This window comes from Myotis lucifugus, unplaced genomic scaffold (assembly GCF_000147115.1).
Source record: "Myotis lucifugus unplaced genomic scaffold, Myoluc2.0 scaffold_56, whole genome shotgun sequence".
In the NCBI taxonomy this organism is placed as follows: Eukaryota; Metazoa; Chordata; class Mammalia; order Chiroptera; family Vespertilionidae; genus Myotis; species Myotis lucifugus.
In genome coordinates this window covers 866,720-881,434 of record NW_005871104.1, presented here as the reverse complement: position 1 = coordinate 881,434, position 14,715 = coordinate 866,720, and the positions used below count along the sequence as shown (strand labels likewise).

The following is a 14,715-nucleotide window of genomic DNA, read 5'->3' as shown; positions in this document are numbered from 1 at the left end:
AAAGTCAACATATAAAGAGTCTTTCTCACCCCACCTTCACCCAAAGTGAACAAGCCCTCTGATTCCAGCTAACCCTCCTGTCCAGTGGCTGGAGGCAGGATGAAGTGTCCAGTGTGAGCATGCATGGATGACAGCATGGGGAAGAGCTCTAGATTTGTGCACTCAGGAGGACACATCAAATGCCTCTTTCATTTCTCTTCCGGGGGGCGGTGTGTGCTGCAGTGAGAACATCCCGTCTAGCTATTTCATATATGGGCAGCTGAAAACACTTATGGAATATTTTGCATTTGTGTTCTCTCAATATATTGCCACTCCTCCCCCAATATTTAATGGGCCTGCAATGTATGCCCTAGGTTTGTGGTTAAATTCTCCTGTCAGATGTTTCCTCAACTCCCAGTCTATTGAACTCATTCCTCCAGCGTTCTGGGGGCTCATCTCATGCAAACGGATTTAAAGGTGCTGCGTTATAGTTGGATCTTTCAGAACATGCACTGCTATAGTGTTTGTGAAATAGTTGAAGCAAAAACAAAAAATAAGCGGAATTTATACTGAGGGCTAAATAATGAAGGGGCACTCAAGAACTTGTGCAGATACTACTAAATTTTAAGAGGAAATATGTTTACAGTCCATATACTGTAAACACTCTTTTATCTGATTAGTTGTTAGACTTAATGATTTAAAAGATCTGTAATAGCTATGCTTGATTCTTTTTATTTTTATTTTTTAATTTTTTTCTTATTAATACAGTATTTATTTGTCTTCCTTCTGTCAAACCCTGAGCCAACCACTTTCCCCAGGCTTCCTAGGGAGGTATAGGAAAAGGAACATACAGGGCAGACAAGACATGGGAAAAAGAACTATGGGAGGAGGAGACAGTTCCTTCACATGGCGAAGAGGATGAGAAAGGTCACCATCAGGCAAAAGAGCCGCATGGCCTCTGAGAGGGCAAAGCCCAGAATGGCGTAGGAGAGGGGCTGTTGCTTCAGAGAAGGATTCCTGGCATAACCAATGATGAGGCTCCCAAGCACAGTCCCAATTCCAGCCCCAGAGCCTGCCACTCCTACTGTGGCAGCCCCAGCCCCAATGAACTTGGCTGCGATGTCAGTGTCCCTTGAAATGGTACTGGTTTGGAAGCTGCAGCTAGAAATAAGCGAGGTCAGGGAATGTGGGGCTGCCAAGCTGCTGAGGCTCTCATCTGTCAGTGTCTTTGGTCCTTTCAGCATTGACCGGCTCAGCTGAGAGGTGCTCCTGACCAAGGAGAGGGTGGAGACAAACTTGGTGCAGGCATACATTTTCAGGGGATGAGGGGAACTGCTCCCAGTGCAGAGAAGACAGAGAGGGGCCAATTCTTTTTATTTTTAAAGGCTATTTCTATTAGTTAGGAAAGACAAATAACTTTTAAGAATCACAATCTCACCGCCTAGAGGTTAACATTCTGATGTACTTCCTGTCAGGCATTTGTCCATGTCCATGTGTACTGATGAAATATATGTACAAGAGTGGCTAGATCTCAGTGGCTCTTTGTGCTTGAATTGGCCCATATGGTTATTTTTAGATATAGTTGAAAGCTTCTGGAAGCAGAGACCAAATTTCTATTTTGTATTCCAGGTCCAAAGTAAACTTCTGAACTTAGTATAGATCTGACAGATGTAAATTTATTTATTTATTTATTTATTTATTTTTTAAAATATATTTTATTGATTTTTTACAGAGAGGAAGGGAGAGGGATAGAGAGTTAGAAACATCGATGAGAGAGAAACATCGATCAGCTGCCTCCTGCACATCTCCTACTGGGGATGTGCCCGCAACCCAGGTACATGCCCTTGACCGGAATCGAACCTGGGACCTTTCAGTCCGCAGGCCGATGCTCTATCCACTGAGCCAAACCGGTTTCGGCATGAATTTAATGAATTTATAAACAAGTCATAAAACATGCACTGATTTAATGTCTTTATTTTTAACACTTGCTTCATTAAACGCTTCCAACTGTAATGAGATTCATGACAGCGGAGTCTGAAGCATATATTTGACTGCACCACTTGGGAGTAGCAGGGCAGGGTGTGGCCTTTATGGACATGGACTTGGGAGTTGGCAGACCTGGGCTAGATATCCAGTTCCACAACTTCTGTGGCTGTAACCTCGGTTAAAACACATAGCGCCAAGAAGGTGAGCAAACATATTAAGAACAGTATGCCATATATGCCAGGTCCCTTTTATTATCACATGGTTTCTATGGTAAGAGTCTGAACATGGCTTAGTTGGAGCCTCTGGTCAGGGTCTCCCAAGGCTGTTGGTCAGACTGGGTTTCATCTGGAAGCTTGACTGGGGAAGAATTTGCTTCTAAACTCATTTAGGTTGTTGGCAGAATTCCTTTCCTTAAGGCTGTATGATTGTATGAAGACCTCCTACTTTTTGGTGGCTGTCAGCTGTCCTCGGATTTTTAGAAGCTTTTCACAATTCCATTCACTGAGCTGCTCTAGTATGGATGCTTACCTCCTCAAACGGGCAGGCGAGTCTCCTACTCCATGTAGCTAAAGCAGACTGTCTTATATAACAGGAAGCAAACGTGGAAGTGACATCCCATCACATTTGCCTTATTCCATTAGAAGCAAGCGACAGGTCCTTCCCACAGTCAGGGGAGGGGATTACACAAAGGTGAGCACCAGGAGGTAGAATTACTGAGATTTATTTTATGATCTCTCTGCCCCAATTCCTGAGCCTAATCTGTAAAGCTGGTATAACAGTGAAATAATATATATCAAATGTTTGCATGGTGCCTTCATAAATGTCAGTGACGATGATGGTGATGCTCATTGGTGATAACCAATGGATATCCTGATAAATGCTTATAATTCTGAATTGTGGAGACCCTTGTAAGAACTCATTGGAATATAAAGAAGTTTAAGTTTTGAACTTGAGTCTCTCAAAGGATAGTATCAAGTCAGTTATCTATGTGATATGGAAGAAAGGCAATGTCATTGATTTTCTAAGGCAGGACATAATTCATGAGTAATAGCTAACTACTTTGAAATGAATTGCAAGAGATTTTCTTTGATTGTTTTGCTTAGGCACTTTATTCCACATTACAGAGATACTTTAATGTACTCAGCTCTTTCCCTATTGGTGGACATTTAATTTTTACCAATAATAACAATTACCAACAATAAGCTTCCTTCTACCGATATTAAGTGTACTTGTATGTTTCTGTAGTGAAAAGTTATTCAGCCATTTATTGAGGTCATAGGTATCAGACATTGTGTTAAGTGCCAAGTGAACAAGACAGATATGGTCTATTTCTTTATGGAGCTTACAGCTAAAGATTAAGCAAATTCAAGATTAAAGGCATTAAACAAATAATGCCTTTATTTGTGAGGGGTGCATTATAGGAGGGCCTAATATAGTAAGGAAGAGGGTGAGGTGAAGTCAGATCCAAGGACAGGAAGATAGCAGAGTTTTGGGGTAGGCCTCTCTCAAAAAGAAATAAAATGTTATAATTGAGGGAAAGTCATTCCCTCCAAAGCTTACAGAGATGTTGCCTGTCCCTCACAGGGCATGAGAGAATGGACTTTAGTTTTAGAAATACGATTGATTGGAAAATATTTTCATTTTCTGAACTTTTTGATCAGGGCCAGTCTCTCTTTTTCCAACCCCCAAACTGTCTTTCCCACCTCCACTGACAGCAACTGCATGAAAGTGTCTTTTTATTTTTAAATACATTTTCAAAATATATAGAGAAGCCAAAAGAAAGGTATTTAGAGAAAAACACCCTAAGATATACCCATTGCTAGTACCTTGGTATATATTAGTGCTGCCCAACAGAAAGATAAGGTGAAGCATAAATGTGAGCCACACATGTAATTTAAAAATTTCTAGTGCCCACATTAAAAAAGGTTAAAAGAAATGGGAAAATTAATTTTAATAGTTCTTTAACTTAATATATGCAAAATACCATTTCAACATATAACTGACATAAATATTAATGGGACATTTTACATTCTTTCATACTGTCTTTGAAACCCAGTTTGTATTAGCACCTCTCACCACATTTCAAGTGCTCAGTAGCCACACGTGCTAGTTCTTATAGTATTGAACAGTGCAAAGGTATGTGTGTGTGTGTGTGTGTGTGTGTGTATTATTAACCTTTATTCAAAATTTGGTTCTTAAAAAATATATTTTTTTTAATTTTAGAGACAGAAGAAGGGAGGGGGAGAGAGAGAAACATTGATATGAGAGTGGAACATCAATCAGCTGCCTTGCCTCCTGCACACTCCTTATTGGGGATCGAGTTGCAACCTGGGCATGTGCCCTGACTGGGAATCGAACCTTTTGGTGCACAGGACGATACCCAAACAACTGAGCCACACTCACCAGGGCTCAAAATTTGTTTCTAATGTACCAAAGGAGGGAGTAGCCACATTTTCTATGTGGATGAGACAGAAAGTAAAAGGAAAGGTTGAGGCTTAAAAACTGTCAGCTGCCACTCATCAAAAAAAGAGTCTCAGTCTCTTAATCTCATATGTGTGTGTGTGTGTGTGTGTTCTTTCAGGTAAGGAAAGATATTCAGAACTACACATAAATAATATTGTAACATATTAAAAAAATAATATTATAATAATTATATATGGTGTCAGATGGGTACTAGATTTATCGAGGTGATCACTTCCGAAGGTATATAAATGTCTAGTCACTCTGTTGTACACCTGAAACTAATATAATATTATATGTTGATTGTAATAGAAAAAACTAAAAAAAAATTAAGTGGGGTGGGGAGGTAAACTGGGAGGCACTGAAAGCCTAAGAGTTAGCAAGAGAAGGCTATGTGTATATAGTAAAGAGGGCCAGTTTGGGGACAAACATACAGCAGCCCCTCCCCCTAGCACATGTGACCCAATTATGGCCCCTAAAATAGAAGTTGGCACTTGCTGTTCCTTTTCCTGGAATGTTCTCCCTCATGTCTTTCAGCTGTCTGCCAACTCTTACCTCATCTTCCTCACGTGAGGTCTTCCCTGCGCATGCCATCTGAATGAGAGGCTCCCCTCCCCGAGAATCTCTCTTCCCTTCCTCTGCCTCATGTTTCTTCAGAGCAGCCCCCACTGACAGCATTTGTCATTTTGTGTGTAGTTGACGTCACCCCATGAAACTGGGTGCTCAATAGGGCAGAGGTTCAGGTTTGTTTTGTTCACTGCTTTGGCCCCAGCACTTAGAGAAGAGGCAGGTGCACAGTAGGTTCTCAGGAAGTGGTTGTTGAATGAATGCCTGATGGATGAAGAGAAGGAAAGGGAGGAGGAGGGTAGCTGGGAAAGAGGAGCGAGAAGGCCCCACCATTAGTGGGAATAAGTGTTTGCATAAAAGACAAAGTCATACTTTTCTTTCTTAAGAGAGCAATTTGGTTTTCAAGTGCCTGGAATAACATTAGGCTAAGGACTTCTGGAATGCTTGGGATTTGTTTTAATGAATAGATGGAAATTATATCCAATTAGCATTAATTTTTATGTGTAAGCGAGTACAGCCAAATTGTATAAAAGCAGTTCTCTTGAATAATTTAAATGTTCTCTCTACCCCGCAAAGCGTTTAGCATACTCTTCCCTCAAAGATTCTATTAATGGGAACTAAAATCACAAGGTTTAAATGCAAAATAAAGGTGGTTTTTTTTCATTATGCAGGCACATAAGTGAATACCTCAGAACTGGACAGACCCAAGTATCAGATACCAAGGACTTAACTTAAAATTTAGGGATTTTTAAAAGAAGAATATAGAAATAAGGGAAAGGCTTCTTTATGGTAGAATTCAAATTAATGAGCATAGAAAGAATGATGAAAATAAAAAAAATCACCATTATGCAAAATGTTTCAGGCAAGTATCATCAATATATGTGATAAAACATGTATAAAAGTATGATGATGAAGAGGATATGAACATAGTCTCAAAGTATCTCTCCAACAAGATATAATAGTTCTTTTTTAAAAACAAAATTCATATTTTATTTACACTAAAATAAACTTTATATAACTAGAGGCCCAGTGCATGAAATTCATGCACTGGGGGTTCCCTCAGCCCGGCCTATGCCCTCTCACAGTCCAGGAGCCCCCATGGGGAGCGGGCCTAAGCTGTCAGTCGTACATCCTTAGCGCTGCCACGGAGGCAGGAGGGGCTCCCGCCACTGCCACTGCACTGTGCCAGCCGTGAGCCCAGCTCCTGGCTGAGTGGTGCTCCCCTTGTGGGAGTGCACTGACCACCAGGGGGCAGCTTCTGTGTTGAGCGTCTGCCCCCAGGTGGTCAGTGCGCATCATAGCGACCGGTTGTTCCGCTGTTCAGTCGATTTGCATATTACCCTTTTATTCTATAGGATTGGCTTTCTTCACCAAAAATAATGGCAATATTTTCTGTATTATTCCTAGATAACCACAAAATGTATTTTTGTAGGTTTTCCAAGTTTTGCTTATAAATCAAGATGAGGCAGTAGATACAGTCATGGAAAAAGACAGAATAAACAGACAAACGGGTTGTCATTATCTGTTGTCTCTGACCCTGTCTTGAACCATGAAGGAGAAGTGTTTGACATATACCTGCTAAAAAGCTTCTGAAGATATAGGTTCAAAAATAAAGGAATACAAAGAGCAACATCCAGATGTGGAACAACAATGGTAGGTTCTTCCATTCAATCTTTAACTGCAACTTGTTCCTTTAAGATCTTTGAATAAAGACAAAATTGACACTGAAATCCTTGTTTGGCAAACTCACATGTTTCTTTCACTGTCTGGTAATTCCCTTAACTGCCCATTACAGATTTTTCACAGCATACTCAATACTCCTGCTAGTCAAAGGTTAGTTGTGAGCTTCATGATAAGATTTTATAATATGTATTCCTTCCTCCCACACCTCCTCAAAATTTATTTCTACAAAGAACTGATAACTCAGTCCATGACAACTGGATCCAGTAATAATAAATGTTATGTCTAAAATGACTTTTCTAAAACAATTGCAAAGTGCCATTAGCAGAGATCACACAGAAATGTGACATGGCACTTTCATTGCTGTTTTCTAGAAGAACAGTTAGCTCTCCAAAGCATGAAAGTTCAATTGGGCGCCATTTAAACAGGCAGATTATCAATGGCTAATCTACTCAGCATATTCAGTGGTTCAGTGGTTTACATATACCTTATAAGTTTTCTATAAGATGTTTTCAAATTTCTCACAGATTTTTTTCAATATCAAATAGAAAACCCATTTTAAAAGTCTCCCATGTATTTTTGATGGTTTCTGAATTATCTGTAGAAGTTCTAACTTAATCGTATAGAGTTTGATATATGTGTCCACCATTGAATCCAAATCATGTTTTATATCAACATTTCTGTTAAGCAAAGCTAAGTTACTTGACCTTTGGCCTGTCAAAGTATTCCTCAGGTATGCTTTGAGATGATTCACCCATTTTCATAATGTTCCTTCTCAACGTTCATCATAGGAGGAATACATAGGACTTTCAGCAATGCATAAACATTGGCAAAAAACTTGATGTCTGGCAGGTTGGGGGCTTCATAAATGGTGGGTGGAAGCGCTCTGTCTTTCCCTCTGTGTTTTTCCACTTGATTCTCCAACAATGAAGCTCAGCTGAGAGTGTACCAGGATAAGGTGGGTTGCTTCTGTAAATGTCAGCATGGTGCTCCTCCGATGTATTGAATTTGAGCTGTACCATGACAGGGTACCAGAGATCAGCATTGAAGAGCTCTGAGATGCTGTTCTGAGAACCTGTCTTTAAGTTCCTGAATGATGTGCTCCACTGTTGGAACACTTAGAGCTTCTTTAGAGTAACCCTCAGAGGTCAGCTGAGATTCCAGGTTCCTTTGCTGAGCTCTGCAAAATTTCCCCAGGGAGCTTCATCTGAATATCAAGTTTGGTTGCCAAATTAGTGGCTTCCTCAAACTAAAATTCATGATAAACTTCAATGTTTTGCATCACTTCATTTAGCGAATGCAGCACTGCAGTCAAGCTACTGGCTGCAAAGAAGACATCAGAAGTCTGCCCCTGGAGATTTTCCCCAAAGGCTCTTATAAAAGATAGAACATTTTTAAGAATGACAATGATAACAATGTCATCAAAATCAGTTACTGCACTATAGAGTACAAATGCTCAGTCTGCTATACAGTTATTCCATCTTATAGTTGTGTCACTATTTATATCATCTAAACATAAAACAAGTGCTTGTAGGAGGCCCACTAAAATTTCAAAAGCACCATGCCTGCCTGTCCACCGAGAATGGCAAATTTCCTTCAGTTCTTGACCCCTTCCTTCATTGTTCTGAAAGAGGACAGAAATTACATTGTAAAGCTCTAAAAGCAGTTTGTGGTGATAGATGGAAAAAAGAACCAACTTCCTGAATTGTTCCTAATTCAACAGATACTCCCATGATAGACACCAGTTTTGCCAACCACATATTTAAGGCACAGGAAGGGGCGAGTGTGTAGACAGCTTGGGGATATTTCTCTAAAAATCAAGAAGCAACAATTCTCATGTTAGAAGAAAATCCACTGGACACAATGTAAACCTGGCCACAATAATACTCCATGTATAATCCTCTCTTCTCAGTTATCATGGTTTGAAATTTCATAGTTAAAATTTCGGCATCAGCATCCTAAGGCAGGAAGTCCACAAATTCCTCTCTCAGGTTATGAGATTCGTCAACAAACCTCACCATACTGGGCAGGTGCTCTGTCCTTGTAATAAACGAAAATAAGTGAGTCTCTCACTTGCCTGAGGGTTTCCTCCTGAATGCAGCTGTCACAGATCTCTAGCATCTATTTCTGTCATGTTTTTTTTAACAGAACAGTGTGTTGACTGCTGTTGTCTCAAAGCACTTTCTCAGAATCTCAGTGCTTGAAATTTATCAGGAGTAAAGAAACCTCGGATTTCATCAGCTTCATGTTCGTCCATACATGTTTTGTTTTCCCCATAAGAATCAAAATTTCAAATAAAGATCTTAAGTATTCTTTTTTCCTTCTCTTCAAGAATTAAAGGTAAAATGTCCTCATCCTCTTCTTCACCACCTTCTTCTGCATTGGGGTTCTGAGCATTGCTGTTGTTAATCTCTGTATGTTTTTAGTTCCTGCTCAGAAGTTTTGTCAAATTTTTTCCATTTCAGTATCCTGATTTCATTCAGTTTTTTTTTTTTTTTAAATATATTTTATTGATTTTTCACAGAGAGGAAGGAAGAGGGATAGAGAGTTAGAAACATCGATGAGAGAGAAACATCGATCAGCTGCCTCCTGCACACCCCCCACTGGGGATGTGCCCGCAACCAAGGTACATGCCCTTGACCGGAATCGAACCTGGGACCTTTCAGTCCGCAGGCCGACGCTCTATCCACTGAGCCAAACCGGTTACAGCTCATTCAGTTCTTTTATTCGTTTTCTGTGTGTACTATGTAGATTGTACAAGTGACTGGTAAGATCAAATATTGTTGGTATTGCTTTATCTCCAAGAACTGTCCTATAAGGATTAGTTGTACAGATCATAGAGGTCTCAAAGTGTTTGGCACATAATCAATAATGTTTATGTACTTGATTAGGTGTTTTATTTTCTAAGTCTGCTCTCCTACAATTTTTCACCCACTTGTGGGATCTCTCTGGCTGAATTCTGGGGGAATCTGAAGCAGGCCAAGTCCCATTTGGTGCTCGTGGAGTTGGGGGCAGTGCAGAAGTTCAGATTGGTCCTCTCCCATGGGCTGCCCAGTGTTCTCCCTGCCTCCATTAGAGCGAGAAAGGGGAAGGGAGCCAGGTCGGCCAGCCGCCTCAGCAGGGTTGGTGTGCCAAGATAGATCAGTTCCAAAGGGAAAAATAGTAGCTTTACGGTGGGGAAACCTGTGGATACCGCCTGAACTAAGTGATCCAAGTTAATACCATCAGTCTTGGGACACAGAATCTACAAACCTCCCGATAAGATTCACTGAGGAGGGCACAATATCACTTGTGTGGGATTTTTGCCAAAAATGCAGAACCTGAATTTAATCATGAGGAAACATCAGACAAACCCAAATTGAAGGACATTTCACAAAAGAACTGATTGCTGCTCTTCAAAAAATGTCAAGATAAAAACAAAATGTCAAGATAATGAATGATTAAGGAAGACCAAGGACCTGTCTTAGATTGGAGGGATGTTTCCTGGGACATGAAACCAAAAGCAATGTTGGATCCTGGATTGGCCAAAAACCAAAAACACACACACAAAAGCATTGGTGGGACCATTGGCAAAATTTGAATAAGGTCTGTGGATTAGTTAATGTTATTGTACCAATGTTAATTTCCTGGTTCAGATAATTGCACTATGATGATGGATGATGTTTACATTAGGAATCTGGGTAATAGTTATAAGGGAACTTTGTGTACTACTTAGGAACTTTGTGTTAGCCCTAGGAAACTAATACATTAGTTAACATTTATTGAGAACTTACAACATGTAAGGCCCTATGTTGAGCTCTCCACATGCATTATCTCATTTCATCTTCACTTCAATCTTTTGCAATAGGTACTATTAGTGGTTCCAATTTATAGCTGAGAGAATTGATGCACAGAATGGGTAAGTAACTTGCCTTAGGTCACACAGCTAGTAAATGGAAGAGTGAGTTACTTCCTCTGCAGTCTGTCACTGGCATATTTCTGTACATCTCACTATACATCTTTTCCTGGCTTCCAATACCATATGTTTCTTATGGGATGTGAAATGGCTACCTTCGATTAGTTTCTCTCTATACCTCATATATAAATTCCAGGGATGAAAAATAGTCAAGTACAATGTGACTATCACATCCTGTTTCCTTACCACCCATGACTTCACAACCCACCCCAGCCTGGTGATATCAAATGTCTGTTTATTTAGAAGCACCAAATGTCTTAATCCTCTCAAGACAGGAGTGCTAATCATCCAAGGAGAGATTCCATTTTGAAAGTGAGCAAGTAATTTAAGCGAAAATTTGGGATTAAACTTGGGCATCTGAATCATGGGAGACTTCATTCTGGGGCAGTGGAGCTGCTTAAGAAAAGGAGGGAACAAATGTTTTCTCCATTTTATAGCAAATAATCTGAGAGATAATTACCCCCTGGGCTTCATTTCCTTGCCTTCTTGAGTCATTCCTTCATTCAGTTAACCTTTATTGAGCACCTCTGGGCTTCTTGGTGCCAGGCTCAGCCAGTTTGACTTGAACAAGAAGACAGTCCGTCCCAGTTTTTAGTCTTGCATTCAGGGTTTGTCCCCAGACAAAAAGGTGGAGGGAATCCCAATTCTTAACCTCTCTCCTCATAGGCATTGTTCTGAGTGAAGGTAATTTTCTTGTATATACTAGTCATCACCAGCTCCTTATCTCCAGCCCAAATTTCACTCATGGGTTCTAGAGCCATACATCCAATCTCCATTGGCTGTTTCATATGTATGTCCACAGATACAAAGTGGAACTCGTTAACTTTATTTTTCTCTCATCTTTGTTTTTCTCCATTTAAACCTGCTCCTCCTCTCTTAGTGAATGGTACCACCAGTGATCAAGATCAAGTCAGAACCCTCTAAGTTCCATGTAAGTAGGGACCATGTCCATTTTTGCTGAGGTAATATCCTGTGTCTAGCTCAGTCCTTGGACCATGTACTATGAAAGGTGCTAATAAAGATGTGTTGAATGAATGAATGAATGAAAATGAATAGGCTTCATTCTTGATTCTTCTCTCTCTTACCACTCATGTTCATTCAGTAAGTCGTGTCAATTTTCCAGTCCAAACTGTCATAATCTTTCATCTGTACCATTACTGTGCCCTTTACCTGATCAACTTGCCACTTCTCAGTCAGTTCTCCATATAGCAGCTTGAGTGATCTGGTAAAAACAGAAATCTGACCTCATTACTTCTCTCCTTAAAACCCTTCCATGGCTTCCAGTTGCCATCATAATGAAGCCCAAAGCTTGACATTTGAGGACCCAACTGATTTAGTTCCTACTTATCTCTCCGTCCTTATTTTCTTTCTCTTTTCCTCCTCCTTCCCCCACACTGCTTCAGCTGAAAGGAGCTTTTTACTGGTTCCAAACATGTCTTTCTCTCTTCCAGATTTGTGCTAATGTTATTCCCCTTACCTGGTAATTCCTCCTAATTCTTAAAGTCACAGCATGGATATAGTTTCATTTGGGATCCTGTTTTGGTTTCTATTGCTGCTGTAACAAATTACCATATATTTAGCTGTTAACAGCCATGTCCATCTATGATCTTGCAGCACTGAAGGTCAGAGGTCCAGGTGGGCTTGGCTGGATTCTCTGCTTAGTATCTTATGGGGGCAGGGCTGCATTCCTTTCTGGAGGCTCTGGGGATTAATCTGCTTCCAGATTCATTCAGGTTATTGGCAGAATTCAGTTCCTCATGTTTATAGGATTGAGGTCCTCATTTCCTTGATATATGACTCCTCCAATATGCAAGTCAGCAATGGCATGTCAAATCCTTCTCATGCTTCAAAGTCTGACTTCCTCTCCACTGCCTTTCTTGGACTTTTAAGGGCTTATGTGATTACACGCATTCTACCAGCATAAGCCAGAATTATCTCATATTCACCGGTTCTTAGTATTAGGGCATGGGCATCTTTGGGGGCCATTATTTTGCCTACCATAGGTGCCCACCTTCAAATCTAGGTTCTTTGTCACTCCCTTGTGCTTCTGTGGCAGGCACTGTTGGTGGCCTAACCAACAACAATGATTTCCCACTGCTGTCAGAACCTCCCTCAGACTTTAGAGGATGAAAATACTAGATTCTTGCATTCCCAGCCTCCCTTACAGGTAGAGCTGGAGGACTCTGGGAAAGGTTGTCTTCCCTGGTTAAAAAAATTTTACCGAAGAACTGCTTTTCTAATCCCCACACATAGTGATATAAGGGCATGATATTGGGAGCTACAGTAGCAACCTTGAAGGGAATCCTATATAATAAATAGCTAATATGCTAATTAGACTGAACAGCAGAATGACCGTCCGGATGACCTTATGAACGACTGTCAGACGACCTTTTAGATGAAGCCAGGGCTGTGAGGGGCCCAGGCAGCTATGGCTGTGAGGGCTGAGCCCCTTGCACAAATTTTATGCATCAGGCATCTAGTCCTATATAATAAAAGCCTAATATGCAAATTGTCCCCTCAACCAGGAGTTCTACTGGTAGTTCGACTGCTTGCTATGACATGCACTGACCACCAGAGGGTGGCGCAGAACATGGCCAGCTTCAGCGACTTGGTGCTGGTAGCAGGTGGCAGTGGAAGCCCTCCCAGCCCCAATGGGCCCCGAAGAGAGCGGGACTGCGGCCAGATGGTGGAGCATGTGAGTGGGCGGTGCCAGGCCAAGGATGGTGGCCTCAGTGTCACAGAAAATTCCTAATTGCCCCACAGACCGTGACCAGTGGCTGGCAGGCCCTGATCACTGATCAGGGCTGAGCCCTGGGCTGGGACGGGGAACTGGGGATGGGTGGTAGTAACCAACCTCCTGTGGCGCCTGGGTGGGGGGCTGTGATCTCTAGCAGGCTACCTGGGGGCAGGAGTGAGAGGGACGGAGGTGTGGTGAGAATGCGGGGTGTCTGCTGAGCTTGCTCCCACTCTCCCTGCTACCCTTCCCCAGGATGCCAGGGTTTGTGCACTCAGTTGCTGGGCGCCCGTAAGAAGCCCGCCCCTCAACTGCGGCCTCTTCCTGGTAAGTTGGGCTGCTTCCACTGGGATCGCAGGGGCCAGTCAGGCTCCTTGTGGATTCACACGGGAGCTGGTCTGCAAGGCCGGCCAGGAGAGAGAGCGCTACTCTCCCAGCTTCCGTGCATTGCTGCTGGGCGGCCCAGAGGCCCATGCTGTGCCCTGGCCTGTGGTGTCTGGCTGCGCTTGCCTCCTCTCAGCATGAAGACTCAGGTACCATGACTCAGGCGGAGGGGGGGTGGGGGGTGCACGGGGGCCTAAGGGCCCAGGTGCTGCCCAGAGCCCAGAGGTCAGCAGGGACCTGCCCTTCCATGCCAGACGCTCCCACTTGGATTGCCGGCCAGGCCTAAGGACTGCACCTGTGCACAAATTTCATGCACCAGTCCTCTAGTATGTATATAATGAAAAACCACACACAGGCTGGTGGAGAAGAAAGCTGAGAAGTGTCTGAGTTCTTGATGACATCATTCTTGATTACCTCCTGCCACACTTTACCTCCAGACCTCTGGTTAGGTTCTTTATTGTACCTTATTGTTCAACCACTTTTTAGTAGGGTCTTCCTTACTTGCAGCCTGAAGCATCCTATTTGATAACTCTGTAGAGCTCTTTTCCTCACCTGTGCTAATACTTACCACATTGTACTATTATTGTCTGTGGCCTTGTCTTCAGCCCTCTTGAAGTGTAAGACTTTGACTTGCAGACAACCTGCCTACCTTATTCATGTACTCTCTCTTGCATTTATATGCCTGGCACAGTAAAGAATTATTTGCTGAATGAGTGAATAAATGTGTGAATGAATGAATGAAAGTTCTCCTCTCCTTCCATTTCCTCTACTCCAAGCACCCACTACTCTCACTATGACCAGGGCTTCCCTGTATGGCTGGGCAGGTTGTGTCCTGCACAAGGGAACCTGGTCAAGGGAGCAAGTGGAAACAGATATCTAGCCTGCTCTTCACTCAGTAAGAGTATCCTGGCAGGGAGCTGTGTCTATCCAGAGAAAGGAACACCTTTTTTTTTCTTTTTTTCTTTTTTCT

The 14,715-nt window shown here is 42.0% G+C and overlaps 1 pseudogene; it reads right to left on the bottom strand.

Annotated features, from left to right (window-relative positions):
• Positions 1 to 727: 727 nt before the first annotated feature.
• On the bottom strand, positions 728 to 1,337 carry LOC102435936 (annotated as a pseudogene).
• Positions 1,338 to 14,715: the final 13,378 nt, after the last annotated feature.